The following is a 14317-nucleotide window of genomic DNA, read 5'->3' as shown; positions in this document are numbered from 1 at the left end:
GTAATTAACAGGGTGAAAGTAGTTCTAAGTTCTTAGCGTTCCTATGTTGCCGAAAGGTGAGAAGAATAAACCATGAAGGTGATAGATTTGTAGTCCTGAGAAACTTCCATATACTTTATTTTATTTCCACTTATTCTACTTTAGAATATCAGCTACTGTAACTTATCAGGTTCTGGAGTTAAATCCAAAATAGCATTAAATGGAAATCTACAGTACAGTAGGGTGGACAATCCTTTGCTTCTTGATCAGGGGATAAGAAGGGAGTTGGGATGTGTCTTTGTCTTGTAGCTTGTGCAATGAAAATCAAAAGAATCGAATGGGTTACATACCAAGTTTCAGATTTGAGCTGTCACACCACATTTTAAATGGATTACGTGATGAGCAGCATGGTGGCGTAGTGGTTAGCACTGACCAGGGTCTGGGTTTGATTCCCGCCTCAGGGTCTGTGTGCATGGAGTTTGCATGTTGCTTGGTGACTTACCTCTCACAGTCCAAAGACACGCAGATTGGGTTAATTGGCGTTCCCAAATTGGCACGTTCATGGTGTACCCCGCCTCATGCCCTAGACCTCCTGGAATATGGTCCATCCCCTCCACGAGATTTAGATGTAAGTGAGTGAGGAAGATTATGTGATCCAAAAAATGTTTTCTTGTTCTAGTAGCTCTTCCTTATCCTAGCTCCTGTTAAAAAATATGTCGATTATTTTCATCATAATCTTATGTAAGCATATTCCGGCGTAGATTTAATGATACAAGGTAGAAATTCCACCTCCATTTCCAACCCACAGGCGGTCGGCTGATTGGTAAATATACTGTATAACACCATTGACTCATTTATACAATGCAGTAAGCATGATGTGTCTGATATTCTTCTTCTGAACATTTTAACATCTTGAATTGAAACTTTTTAATTGAGTGAGTTAGGAGAAAAAGCAACAGGTAGAGATTGACCTTGATGTCCATGACATGATTACATATGATTTGACCGTAAAGAGTGTGATGGTGGAATCCCCAGGTACCGCCAGGTGCTTTTTGGAGAGGGTCTGGAAGCTCAGAAGAGACCATGTGCATTGGGTTGATCCCAAAATAAAACTATGGTGCTATAGTTGGAAAAAGAAAAAAAAATCATAAAACATACATTAGGCCTGACTGTGTGCATTATGCTGTCTGATGAATAAAACAGTTCTTGCTTTGTTTTAATAGCAGTACTACACTGTGTTGTGGACCGTTTCCTTATTTCCCTAAAGAGAGAGAGCGAGAGCTCATATATACAGTATATATACAGACTAAAGTGCTACTCTGACAGTTTTGGTGCTCTACTGTACCTCTCCCTGACTGTTTAACCGAACCAGATGTGTGTCTAACCTCCTCGTAAACTTAGTTCTGACCTTTAATTTAGATCAGCATTTATGACTTAACAACATGACATGCACCCCATAATGCTTTGTGATCAGCTGTAAGCGTAGCAAGCGAAGTGTTTACTCAGCTTATCCATTAAACTGGGGAAACGTTTGATCTCATGGCTCATTTACTACATCCGCACACAAAATAAAATAGAAAATAAAGTAATTTCCGCTGCATTGTGTTTCATCCATGCTTCAGCGCTGCAATTTCTGCTGCCGTTAGACAAATGAGTCGGCTACGTCCTTTTTTTTTTTTTTTTTTGCATTTACGATACTTTGTTTTGCAGTCAACAGAAAACAACTGATCTACTACTGAGCTTCTGTGTAGTACAAGACCCTACCTACAAACCCAGTCACGGCAGCATGAAAACATATTTGATAACATTATTATTTTAAGCAACACTTTGTCTCGTTATTAATAGCTTCTAACCTATCCTGCATCGCCTGGGAACCGTCCATGTTGAGTTTCATGGCTCATTAAGCTACAATGCTAACTAGCTTTAAGGCTAAATCCCAATCCCTCTCTAAACCCCAGAACAAGCGAACTACTTGGTGCATTAAACACGAGATTGTACAGTTACATACTGTAGTGCACACCCCTCTCCCCTCTATTCTACACTATCTGGAATTGAACAGTTCACTTATTCACTCATCATCTATACTACTTTATCCTGAATACAGAGTCACAGGAGACCTGAAGACCAGGATACTTATACTTACTGTAGGGCACGAGGGCAAGGTGCCAATCCATTGCAGGGCGCACACAATACAGGCAATTTGGGAATGCCAATTAGGCTAATCTGCACGTCTTTGGACTGTGGGAGGAAACCGGAATACCCAGTGGGAACCCACCAAGCACGGGGAGAACATGCAAACTGTTGCCTAAACACACAGAGGGAGGAATTGAACCCGGACCCTGGAGGTGCTAGGCGACAGTGCTAACCGCTAAGACACCGTGCCGCCGCTCAACAGTTAGCTATTAATTAGTAAGCTTGAAAATCTTAGTATCAGTTAATGTAACCTTTTACAAAGTGCAAATCACAGCATATTCCATAGCATCGTCTCATTTGCAACAGAATAATTGAATAAGTAAATAAATACAACGTACCATAAGGCAGAATCAGTGTGAGCCCTGAGCTTGTATCCTGCGATGAAACAGTTCCATATAGGAGTGATGGGAGACAGTGATACCTGAAGTATATTCCTTTTTGTTCAGTCTGTTCCGTGATTTAATTATCATCACTGTCACTGCAGACAAACCCGCTTCCCAAAGATAGGTTGTTGGAAATGGATGTAGGATTTTCAAATCTCAGAATATTCACATTGAATCCAGAACGTTGGAGTTGAAGTCGTCTGAAACTTACTCTTAGGGCCGCATCTATTATACAGAGTGGGCTTGGAGCATGTGACTCACCTGTGATGATAAATCTGTAATTTGGGTAGGACTTGACATTTTCTTTTAAATGCATATTCTTTTTTTATTGTTGTTGTCGGTCTCAAAGTCTCATCTGCTGTCTCATTACTGGGTATTTTTCATCTTTTCAAAGAAGCCCTCTAGAGATGTTTGTTTGTCTAGTGATTTTAGTTAGAGTTAGCTTGTAACTTTAGATACATTTTAATCGGGCATCAGAGAGAAGTTTGGGAAAGAGGTACAGACGGGAGGGAATGGAAGATCTGATTGTTTTCAAAATAAAACACTGACTTGATAAAATTATTATTATCATTTTCCTATTTTCTCTGTGTTTCCCAGTACTAAATCATCCATGTCCCAGTACCGGCCCGCAGCCCGGTGGTTGGGTACCACTGCAGTATGTAATCAGATAATCATCAGGTTATCTTTTTGGGTCTGAAATACACCTCAAAAGTAATTATCAACAAAAATACATAGTAGCCTATTGTCAGTTAGCAGCACTTCTCCCATCCACTGTTGTTGCGGACGTCATGAAACGTCGTCATGGATCTGCAAAAGAGCAATACTTAGTCTAATTTTTCTCTCCCCCCCCCCCTTTTTGGGGGGCATAAAGATAGAAAATTGCTTTAAAAGCTTGAGACACAAATGGAAGTAAAATGCAATGGCATACTATATCTATTTTAGTCACATTAGTAGCTAGTAACCGACTGTAGTCTGGTGTTGGAGGTTCTTATTCCCATTTTTTATTATTATTATTATTATTATTTTTTCGCTTTTAATGCAGAAAGCTCATCTTTATTGGTTTCAGACTGGGAAAAAAGGTTTTCTTGTTGTTCACCCCAGTGAATAAAAAAATAAAGAAAATAAATAAAGGAAAAAAAGGAAATAAATAAAGAAAAAAAAGAAAGAAAGAAAGAAAGAAAAAAGATAGAAAAAAAAGAAAAAAAAAGAAAATGAACAAAGAAAAAAAAAGGTTTTCTTGTTGTTCACCCTGTCAGATTGGGACTGGTGTCGGTTGTTTGTATACTGAATCTCTACAGTATTGATCCCTTGCTTTATTGCTTCTAAAAAGGAATGCCGTTGAACTCATTTGCTGATAATTTCAGCTCATTGGCCTCGTTTTTGAACTGTCTACTGTTTTGTCTTGCACTGTTTGCACATGTTTACACACATGCACTTGATATAGTCCTGTGTTCTAGTCCATTCTAGTCACGTGTATTCTCGGGTGGTTTTGTGGTTTATGATGCATCATGGTCCTGGGAGAAATTTGTTTCATTTCACTGTGTGCCAGCTGTATATAGCAGAAATGAGAAATAAACCCAAGCAAAGTCTTAAACAAGGGATTTAGAATTGTTAAGCATCACAGCAGGTATTTTTGGTTGCCCAAATGCTGTGGTGATGTTAATGTAGCAATGTTATGGATGTACTGTAGGGCCATGTTGATATTAGGTTGTTTTTGAAACTGAAATGATATCAGAACAACAATGACTACATGACAATGGTATAACGAATAACCTTAAAACAATTTTGTTACAATGACTTCAAACCCCAAGTTGATGTACAAGGGAGCGTGCTGTGAAATGTACATACACAATAAACACCATAGAAAACATATTACAGTAGAGTAATTTGGTGGCTATATTATGGTGATACTTCCAGAAGAGAATTAAACAGAGATAAACATTATATGAGAACGCTAAGAAATGAGTAACACAGGGTACACACGCTGCGTGGGGGAAGCTGTTGGGTCTGTCCCAACCTCCGATCAGAATTCTAGATCCTGTTAGAAAGTTTAAAGACCATGGATATATTCAGACTTTGTGCAGATGGATGGACATAATGCTCTAAATGAAAGTTATTTTGAGGTTGTATTTGCAATGTAGTGTTTGGATCACTTATTTAACGTTATCTCAGCGTCATTTTATCAAAGCCATTCTAACTTCATAACACATGTTGTCTGACATGGAACGTCATCGCAACTTTGTTACAACAGTTATGCAATGTTAGGGTTCCTGCTGGGATTGCCCAACTTGCTTATTTGCAGATGAGAACAGAGTGGTCAAGCAGAGAGAATTTATAACAATTAGCAATGGTCTAATGCCTTAAATAATGCCAAATAATCCATCTCTATAGATACACACTACAGTGGTACATTGACTATCCACTGATACTGAATTATCTCTTTTTTTTAAATACACACAACTGTTCTCCCTCTGGTATGCCATGTTGCCTTCATTTCGAGTAAAGTGTTAAGCCTGTTAAGGCCCCTTGTCTTTGCAGCATGGATTTTCACAGCTGACCAGAGTCAACAGCATGTGATCTTCATTGCTCCTTGGTTGGTAAGGTTGGTGAATGCCTTTAGGACAGCTTTGCTCCTACAGAGAGCAGAACAAACTGCTCCATTCTCATCCACACGCGGTACTTACAACAAAGCTGAGCTGAAATCCAAGCTTTTTCAGAGCACTGTAGAAATAGTGTACTGTAGTTCTCTTTGAAACATGGATGCTGAGGAAGTAGAAGGGGTCGCACTTGATGTTTAGATGGTTATAAAAGGGAAAAGCTAATTACAGAGCTAGCTCAGGCCATTTAGCCTCCTCATGGTTTGCTACAGATAACCACGGCATTATTCTACAATAATAAGGTCTGGAAAAGCTTTTATGGTTATGTCAAGGCAAACGTGAGGAAAACACACACACGCGGTTTAAACAAGGGATTGTGTGGGCAATAAAGCAACTTCACTGTCAAACTTAGAAGGAGATATTTCAGACCGACACTATAAAATAACTCGTATTATAGTATATCTTCCAGAAGGTACAATGGATTGTAGTAAAATGAAATGAAAAGGAAAAGTATATGTTTAGGAGAATGAAAAATGCAGGTTTGGAATGGTTTTTAAAAGAAATAACCAAACCTTTACTGCTGCACATCTAAAAAAAAACGTATAAAGAAATGATATTTTTATTATATTAACTTAATTTGCTGTTATTTTTATAACGCATGCTTGTTTTGTGTTTTCCTATCTATCTATCTATCTATCTATCTATCTATCTATCTATCTATCTATCTATCTATCTATCTATCTGCTCACTTATTCACTCACTAATCAGTTATACCACTTTTTCTGTATAAAGGGTCATGGGGGGCCTGGAGCCGTTACTAGGAGACTTAGGTCATGAGGTGGAGTACACCCTGGACAGGGTGCCAATTCATCGCAGGGCACACACACTAAGGGCAATTAGGGAACACCAATTAGCCTAATTTGCATGTCTTTGGACTGTGGAAGGAAACCGAGCTACCTGAAGGAAACCGACCAAGCACAGGGAGAAGATACAAACTCCATGCACACAGACTCCAAGGAGGGAATCGAACCCGGACATTGGCGACATTGCTAACCACGAAGCCACCATGCTGCCTCTCTTATTGCTAAAATGTAACAGATTTCTACCTCACATCTTAGAATAAAGTTTTATTTGGGAATCTTTTAAAAATAGCAGCCCACAGATTTGGAGTTGCAACAAAACTGCGAAGATAAAAATCATACTACAATTTAATCATTCTTTTTAATCAAATACAAATGCACTTACAGTTGAAAGTACAGTATAAACAATTAATTTTATTTTATGGTGATACATGAACGCCATTCATGAATATGGAGAAGCAATACCCAGGTAGAAAACAGATTGTCTATTTCTGGTCCCTATCCTGACCTTTTCTATACAATGCTGGGCCACTGCTGCTATAGGAGCACTTTTTATTCCAACTCACAGGCACATTTTACAACAACATTCCCAACAATGGGCCAATGCTGGCACAACACACACAATTATGTTGGGCCAAAATTAGCATCCAATTAAAATCCCGCGCGGGGGGCACATCAATAATGTGGACTTACAGTATAGATGCCCCGAAAATCTGGGCATTTACCAACGAACACAATGATCAAACCAGTGTTGATATCCAAGCCTAACCCAACAGAATGGCTGACATTGGGCCAATATTGGCAAGGAAGATTTAAAGATGGCTGAAGGGCTGTCCAATTTGGCACAATGTCCAAAATGTTACTGGACCATTGTTAAACTTTGCTAGCTGGCATAATAATAACTCTGAGTATAGAAAGTAACTGAAGGCGAAAAGCGAAAATGTACACAGCAAATTCCCCAAGTGTTATATCCTGCATACAAACTGTGGTAAGAAATACACAATTAATGTAAAAACATTTTTTAAGGTTTAGATCGATAAGGACTTTGCTTTAGTACCTTGATGATGTTTTATATTGTCCAAGATGCTGTTGCCACTTTCATTTTTAATGAAATGTAGTTCACGTCAATTGAAATCAAACCTTTACAGCTTTGTATTTATATTTCTGCGTGAACATAGTTGTTTAAGAAATAAGAAGCTACTCACTGTGGCAGTTAGGGTTTAAAAAAAAAAAAGGAAAGCTGTTAACTATTAGCGTGTTAACTTAAGGTGCTAACCTCATACATGGAATAAAACACATTAGGTTGTGCTGTTATGGGAAAATGATCAATAACGCCAGGAATTGTATTATTTTTCTATTAGAGTATGTCCTGAAATATTTCACTCCTCTTCAACCACAGCAATTTAAGAGACATTTTTTTTTTAATTAATGGATTATAAAAGTTTATACATTTCACCATTTATATTTACATTTAATGATGCAGAAAAGCCAAGAAGTGAGTTAAATATTTTGTTATAGCAGCTATAAATATTCATTTTCCTAAACCAATTTCTTTTCGTAGTTTTTTCTTTCCTTTGAGTGCTCGGTGTGTTACCCCCGTCACACTGAGACATTTTCCAACTATGTCTGCAAAAAATTGTGTGAACTCAGTAAGAACTTGTACAGCTTGGCAGAAACACAGTAAAAACCAGTGAGGACATAGTGTTGTCTTCCTTGACATGAAGCTGATTATTTTTTTTCAAATGTTCAAAAAGCCTAGTGAAGACATGATCGAAGAAAGATGCAAAAAGGGCTTGATAAGGACATTTGTCGTTCTGACGGCATTGACCAGGTAATGGTGTAACTAACAGCACTTAGGGAATTCATTGATGTACTACAAGCATGACGCCAATGGAAAAGATTGGATGGTGCATGGATTTGGCTGAGGCAGGAGTAGATAATTGGACTACGGTTCAGAAGGTCCCAGTTTCAAACCCCAGTACTGTACCTCCAAGTTGCCACTGTTGGGTTCTTGAGCAAGGCCCTTAACCCTCAACTGCTCAGATGCATAATGAGATGTAAATTGAAAAATTGAATTGGTAAAGGCAGTCAATGAAAGTGGCTAAGGGCGTCTGCCAAATGGCAGCGAAGTGAATGAGTTGTAATTGGAGATTGTTGCAACATTCACAAGGTACATCCTAGATTTATGCATCCATGTTCTGCAGTCAAACCCTGTGCAAGTTGTTACTACTGAAGCCAAAATGTGCAGTATTACAACAAGTGCATTAATATACGTAAATCTGTGAGTTGTCTAGCAGCTAGAAGCACTATCAGAGCTGCTGTTGCAGAAAATTAATCAACACCTTCCAACCAATCCGAACAGAGTGTCCAACAATAAATCAAGCAGACTACGGCTAATTACCGGAGGCTCCCTGAAAGCCATTTAGCATGTCCGTTCCTTTATCATCTCTACTTTGTCTCATTCTCTTGCTCTGTTTTTCCTCTCCCTGCCTCTTCGTCATGTTCCTGGGTGCCTCATTTGTCTGTATTGCTCGTCTCTGCATACCTTGAACACGGAAAAGGTCACCTCACTCCTTGAAGCGTAACGTGAGCTGTACTCGTGGGAAATTAATGGGTTAGGCCTACAATTGCGCACCCTCCTTCTCAGGATAATATTTTTGCCTTATTTAAAGGACACGTTTACAGAAGGAATATAAATATGGACTGGTGACAGGCACTTAGTCTGATTTATTCACAAACCAAGCATTTAGTTTCAAGCTGGTGTTCTGGCATGGCAGGACCCGAGCCAGGAGATCAAGTGTCATAGCGGCGCTGACTGGTCTGGTGTCAGATGAGCGGAGTACAGGGCCACAGCAGTCATGTTCCAGGCACATCGTAGTTCGGCAGTGTACTGTGCTTTAGTCTTTGACTTTAGGTTTTTATTATTCTTCCAGTCAATTAAATTACACTTTTTCTTCTTTTATCAGATGCGACTTAATTTCTTGCAAATGTCGAATTGTTTAATTTAAAATGTAGTCTAATAGTAGTTAATCCAGATGCTTTGTGGCTTAATCTTGACATTTTGTTTTTTATCTTGAGGATATAAAACAAGAATTATAACTGATGAGAAATATCTTACAAGATTAAAAAACACAGTCTTAATTGCTTTCTCTTAATAACACTCAAGACTCCATTAGAAGTCTTTCTCTCATGAGAACTGAATACTGAATAGTATCAGTTAAAAAAGAGTATTTTCTCAAATTATTACAATTATTTTCAAATGAGGTCATGTTGTATTCACCTAAACTACAGCTTCTCACTAGCACCTACCCACCTACCCACCTACCTACCTAGTCAGAGTGTTAGAAGTTGATTTTACTGCCATTGGTCTTCCAGACCTGCTATCCTACTGTATAGTCACAGATCAGCCATAATATTAACAATTACATCATATACCAGGATGACAAGATCATAGGGACCCAAATCTTACCCATGCCTGTGGGGACCGAAGGCCAGCCTATCTGGTCTCATCCTACAAAAGAACCAATGCAGCACAACTCACAAAAAAAAAAAGTCAATGCTGAACCACAACAGAAAGGAACCAGAACACCCAGTGCCCCACAGCCATCTGTGCCCAGGGCCCAACAGACAAAGAACCCAAAGCCACTGACCCCTCATCCAAACCCCCCAGATACCAATCCAAATCAATGACTCATGGGATGTTCTGGACAAACAACTTTAAGCTACTGAGGTCCCACAGCACCCAAAGGATCCACGGTGAGACACCACAACACAATGCCAGAGCTGCCCCATTGTCACGAGGGGAACCTGCACTATACTGGGTAGAATACTTTGCGTTGTAATATTATGACTGATCGGTGTATAAGAGTGTGCTTAAATCTATTACTAAATATGTATATAAACATCACCTATATAAAGAAGAAGTATAGTATTTATTACATGAAGCTGTACAATATGCTTACTCTTACTCACTCACTCACTCATCATCTACTGTATACTCTACTGCTTTATTCTGTATTTAGAGTCGCGAGGACCTGGAGCCTGTCCCAGGAGGCTTAGGGCACAAGGCAGGGGACACACTGGACAGGGTGCCAATCCATCGCAGGGCACACACACATAAATACATACACACACTCACACACTCATTCACACACTACAGGCAATTTGGGAACGCCAATTAGCCTAACCTACATGTCTTTGGACTGTGGGAGGAAACCGGAGAACCTGGAGGAAGAACAGGGAGAACATGCACACTCCATGCACACAGAGACGGGAATCGAGCCTGGCCTGAAATCGAACCTGGACCCTGGAGGTGCAAGCCTGCCATACTCATTTGCATAAATGGGCGCCCATTTTACTATCAATGGTAAACAATCCCCTTTTGAAAAGCACATTAACCTGTTTGCATACACAATAGTATCTTTACTTTAGGTGTATAAAGTGGAGGAAATGTCTAATTTTAAAAAATGTGATCACTCAAACCAAATTGCTTTGTGTGAGTTTTTAATTATTAATATGATGTAAACTTTCCCATGCGTCTATGCCCATAAAACAACCCTTCAATGTGCTTCCAGACTCCTTATATGGTAACACTTCTTGTAGAAATATATACATACAAACAGCGTGTGTCTGTTGGAACCCTCCTGTTTATTTCCTATGACTTATATGTAAATGTACTTAATGTACACGATGAACGTGACACAGGGCACCTGGCCAAAAAGATTTCGTTATTATTTTATTAACAGTTTAGGCACTCTCCTTGAGCTTGACACTATGATGGACGGAAAACTTTCCTACCTGTGCAAGGTCAGGAGTGGGTCACAATTAGGAAGCCTTTATTTGGCACATACACATCAGCCCAGTAAACATATTCCAGGTAGGAAGCTGAGGTCAGAGCCCTTGTTCAGCCAAGATATGGCACCCATGGAGCATATAGGGTTAAGGGCCTTGTTCAAGGGCCCAACAATGGTATACAGTATCAGTTAAGCTGGAGCCTTAACACACTGAGCTACAGTACCACTGCCCCAATTTTTGCACATGAAATTAGCTTATGAATAAGCTAAACTTAAAATAAATTCCATTCTGTACATAACAGTTTGTACACACAGTTTCTGCACAAAACTATGCATATGCAAATTTGATAAATGAAGCCCTCGATCCTTATTACCAGCTCCTTTTTTGTTTTTGCCATATTTGCTCTCCATTTATTAGTTTAGCTTGTGCCAAAGAACATTTGCTCTGCCTTTGTTCTCTCGCTCGCTCTCTCCCTCTCTCTCTCTGTCTCATGTAAGCGCCCAGTGAATTGTTGTATGCATGCTCTGTTTCTTATATAACTCAACATTAATACATATCTGTTTGTTATAAAGTGTTGTGTACCCTGTATTATCTCCTATGCTAGTGAGAAACTTATATCTTGCTAGTCTTGCTTGTGCTGAACAACTATCAGGGAAATCACAAACCACACCAACCAATCATATTCCAAGAAGCAAATGTAGATGATGTGACACCTAGGAATATGTATATATATATATATATATTGTGGCGTGGGCGGGGCGGCGGCTGACGACCAGCATGCTTTGCGGGAATGTCGGTGTGTTCACCATGATGGGGAAAGGTGTTTGGGTTTGTGACTTCGGCCCTGTTGTGTGTAACGTGTGAATTGTGCTCTAGTTCAGGCTGACGCTGAATTAGAAGTAGGCTCCTGAGTGAAGGTGCTGCTCATGCCATACCGGCTGTATGCTAAATAAAGTACTCCCAGCCATTGCATTGGGCAGCAAATAAGCTCGCTTGTCTCTCCAGCATTTCTTCAGGCGTAAAAACGCTACAATATATATATATATATATATATATATATATATGCAACAAGTTTTTCACATTTGCATTTGAGGATCCTCTGCCATTCCTCTTTGCAGATCCTCTCCAGTTCTGTCAGGTTGGATGGTAAACGTTGGTGGACAGCCATTTTTAGGTCTCTCCAGAGATGCTCAATTGGGTTTAAGTCAGGGCTCTGGCTGGGCCATTTAAGAACAGTCACAGAGTTGTTGAAAAGCCACTCCTTTGTTAATTTAGCTGTGTGCTCTGGGTCATTGTCTTGTTGGTAAACAGGTAAACCTTCGGCCCAGTCTGACGTCCTGAGCACTCTGGTGAAGATTTTCGTTCAGGATGTCTTTCGTTCACGATATTTTGTGTACTTAACTGCATTCATCTTTCCCCCGATTGCAACCAGTCGTCCTGTCCCTGCAGCTGAAAAACATCCCCACAGCATGATGCTGCCACCACCATGCTTCACTGTTGGGACTGTATTGGACAAGTGATGAGCAGTGCCTGGTTTTCTCCACACATACCGCTTAGAATTAAGGCCAAAAAGTTCTATCTTGGTCTCATCAGACCAGAGAATCTTATTTCTCACCATATTGGAGTTCTTCAGGTGTTTTTTACGTGTCTTGCACTGAGGAGACGCTTCCGTCGGGCCACACTGCCATAAAGCCCCGACTGGTGGAGGGCTGCAGTAATGGTTGACTTTCTACAACTTTCTCCCATCTCCCGACTGCATCTCTGGAGCTCAGCCACAGTGATCTTTGGGTTTTTCTTTACCTCTCTCACCAAAGCTCTTCTCCCCCAATAGCTCAGTTTGGCCAGACGGCCAGCTGTAGGAAGGGTTCTGGTTGTCCCAAAGGTCTTCCAGGATTTTGGAGGCCACTGTGCTTTTAGGAACCTTAAGTGAAGCAGTATTTTTTTTGTAACCTTCGCCAGATCTGTGCCATGCCACAATTCTGTCTCTAAGCTCTTCAGGCAGTTCCTTTGACCTCATGATTCTCATTTGCTCTGACATGCATTGTGAGCTGTAAGGTCTTATAAAGACAGGTGTGTGGCTGTCCTAATCAAGTCCAATCAGTATAATCAAACACAGCTAGACCCAAATGAAGATGTAGAACCATCTCAAGGATGATCAGAAGAAATGGACAGCACCTGAGTTAAATATATGAGTGTCACAGCAATGGGTCTGAATACTTAGGACCAAGTCATATTTCAGTTTTTTTTTTTTTTTATAAATCTGCAAAAATGTCAACAATTTTGTATTTTTCTGTCAATATGGGGTGCTGTGTGTACATTAATGAGGAAAAAATTAACTTAAATGATTTTAGCAAAATGCTGCAATATAACAAAGAGTGAAAATAGTAAGGGGGGCTGAATACACTCCGTACTCACTGTATATATATAGGTAGCATGGTGGTGTAGTGGTTATCACTGTCATCTTGCACCTCCAGGGTCCGGGTTGCTTGGTGGGTTTTCTCCAACAGTCCAAAAATCTGTAGATTAGGCTAGTTGGCATTGCCCATTGTGTGAGTGTGCCCTGTGATGAATAGGCACCAGGGTGTAGACCCTAGTGGACCTAAAATATTTATGTGTTCAAACGTGTTTATCTTCTCAGATTCTCATTACTTCATGCAAAAGTGTAATTTGTAACCAGAAGGTGGACTAATGAGATCATGGAATTGATCCACACTGAGCAAAGGGTTCTCACTCCCATGCTCCCACTCATTCTCTATACCGTCTATTATGTAGAGGCTCAGGGGAGGCATGTAGCCTATCCTAGGGGAGTAGAAGGGTGGACACCCTTGATGGGATGCCAGTTTGTCACAAGGGACACAAGCATACACATACACACACACTATGGGCAATTTGGAAATGCCATTTAGCCTAATGTGCATGTTTTGTGGGAGAAAACTGAAATACACAGAGGAAACCAAAAAAGCATGAGGAGAACATGCAAACTCCATGCACAAACAACATTTTTTTTAAGCAACTCAAGACCCATCTTCAGGTGGTCTGTTGTAATATCTTGAGATTGAGGTTAAATGTAGAAATTGCATGGACTTATCCTTACTATGATCTTATGGCATCGATCCAAACATGAACAAGGAATACAGTATTTCAAGGGAATTTGATGCATACAAATGAATAACCAAAAGAACTCAACATGTTGTTAATGAAGGCAGTATGTTTTTGATGTTGGTGTCAGTTCTACTTTTTTTTGTCTTCTTTTTTTTTTGAGAAGCCACTACAAAATGTACATACATATTATTTTGCTGCTATTTTTATGATTATTGCTCGCTGACACCCCAAAGTGGCTGAAAATGAAAGCAGGGAAATTTTAAGTGGTTTAAGCACTTGCTTAAGGAACATAACATGGCAGGTTTACTCCAGATCTTTTTTATTTTTTAAATGTTATGTATATAATGGCCAATCCCAGGGAACTTAGAGAACAAGTAGGTTACACCCAGGATGGCATGCCAACACAAGC

The sequence above is a fragment of the Clarias gariepinus genome, chromosome 21 (genome assembly GCF_024256425.1).
Source record: "Clarias gariepinus isolate MV-2021 ecotype Netherlands chromosome 21, CGAR_prim_01v2, whole genome shotgun sequence".
Classification (NCBI taxonomy): domain Eukaryota; kingdom Metazoa; phylum Chordata; class Actinopteri; order Siluriformes; family Clariidae; genus Clarias; species Clarias gariepinus.
Note: the sequence above shows the minus strand (reverse complement) of the source record.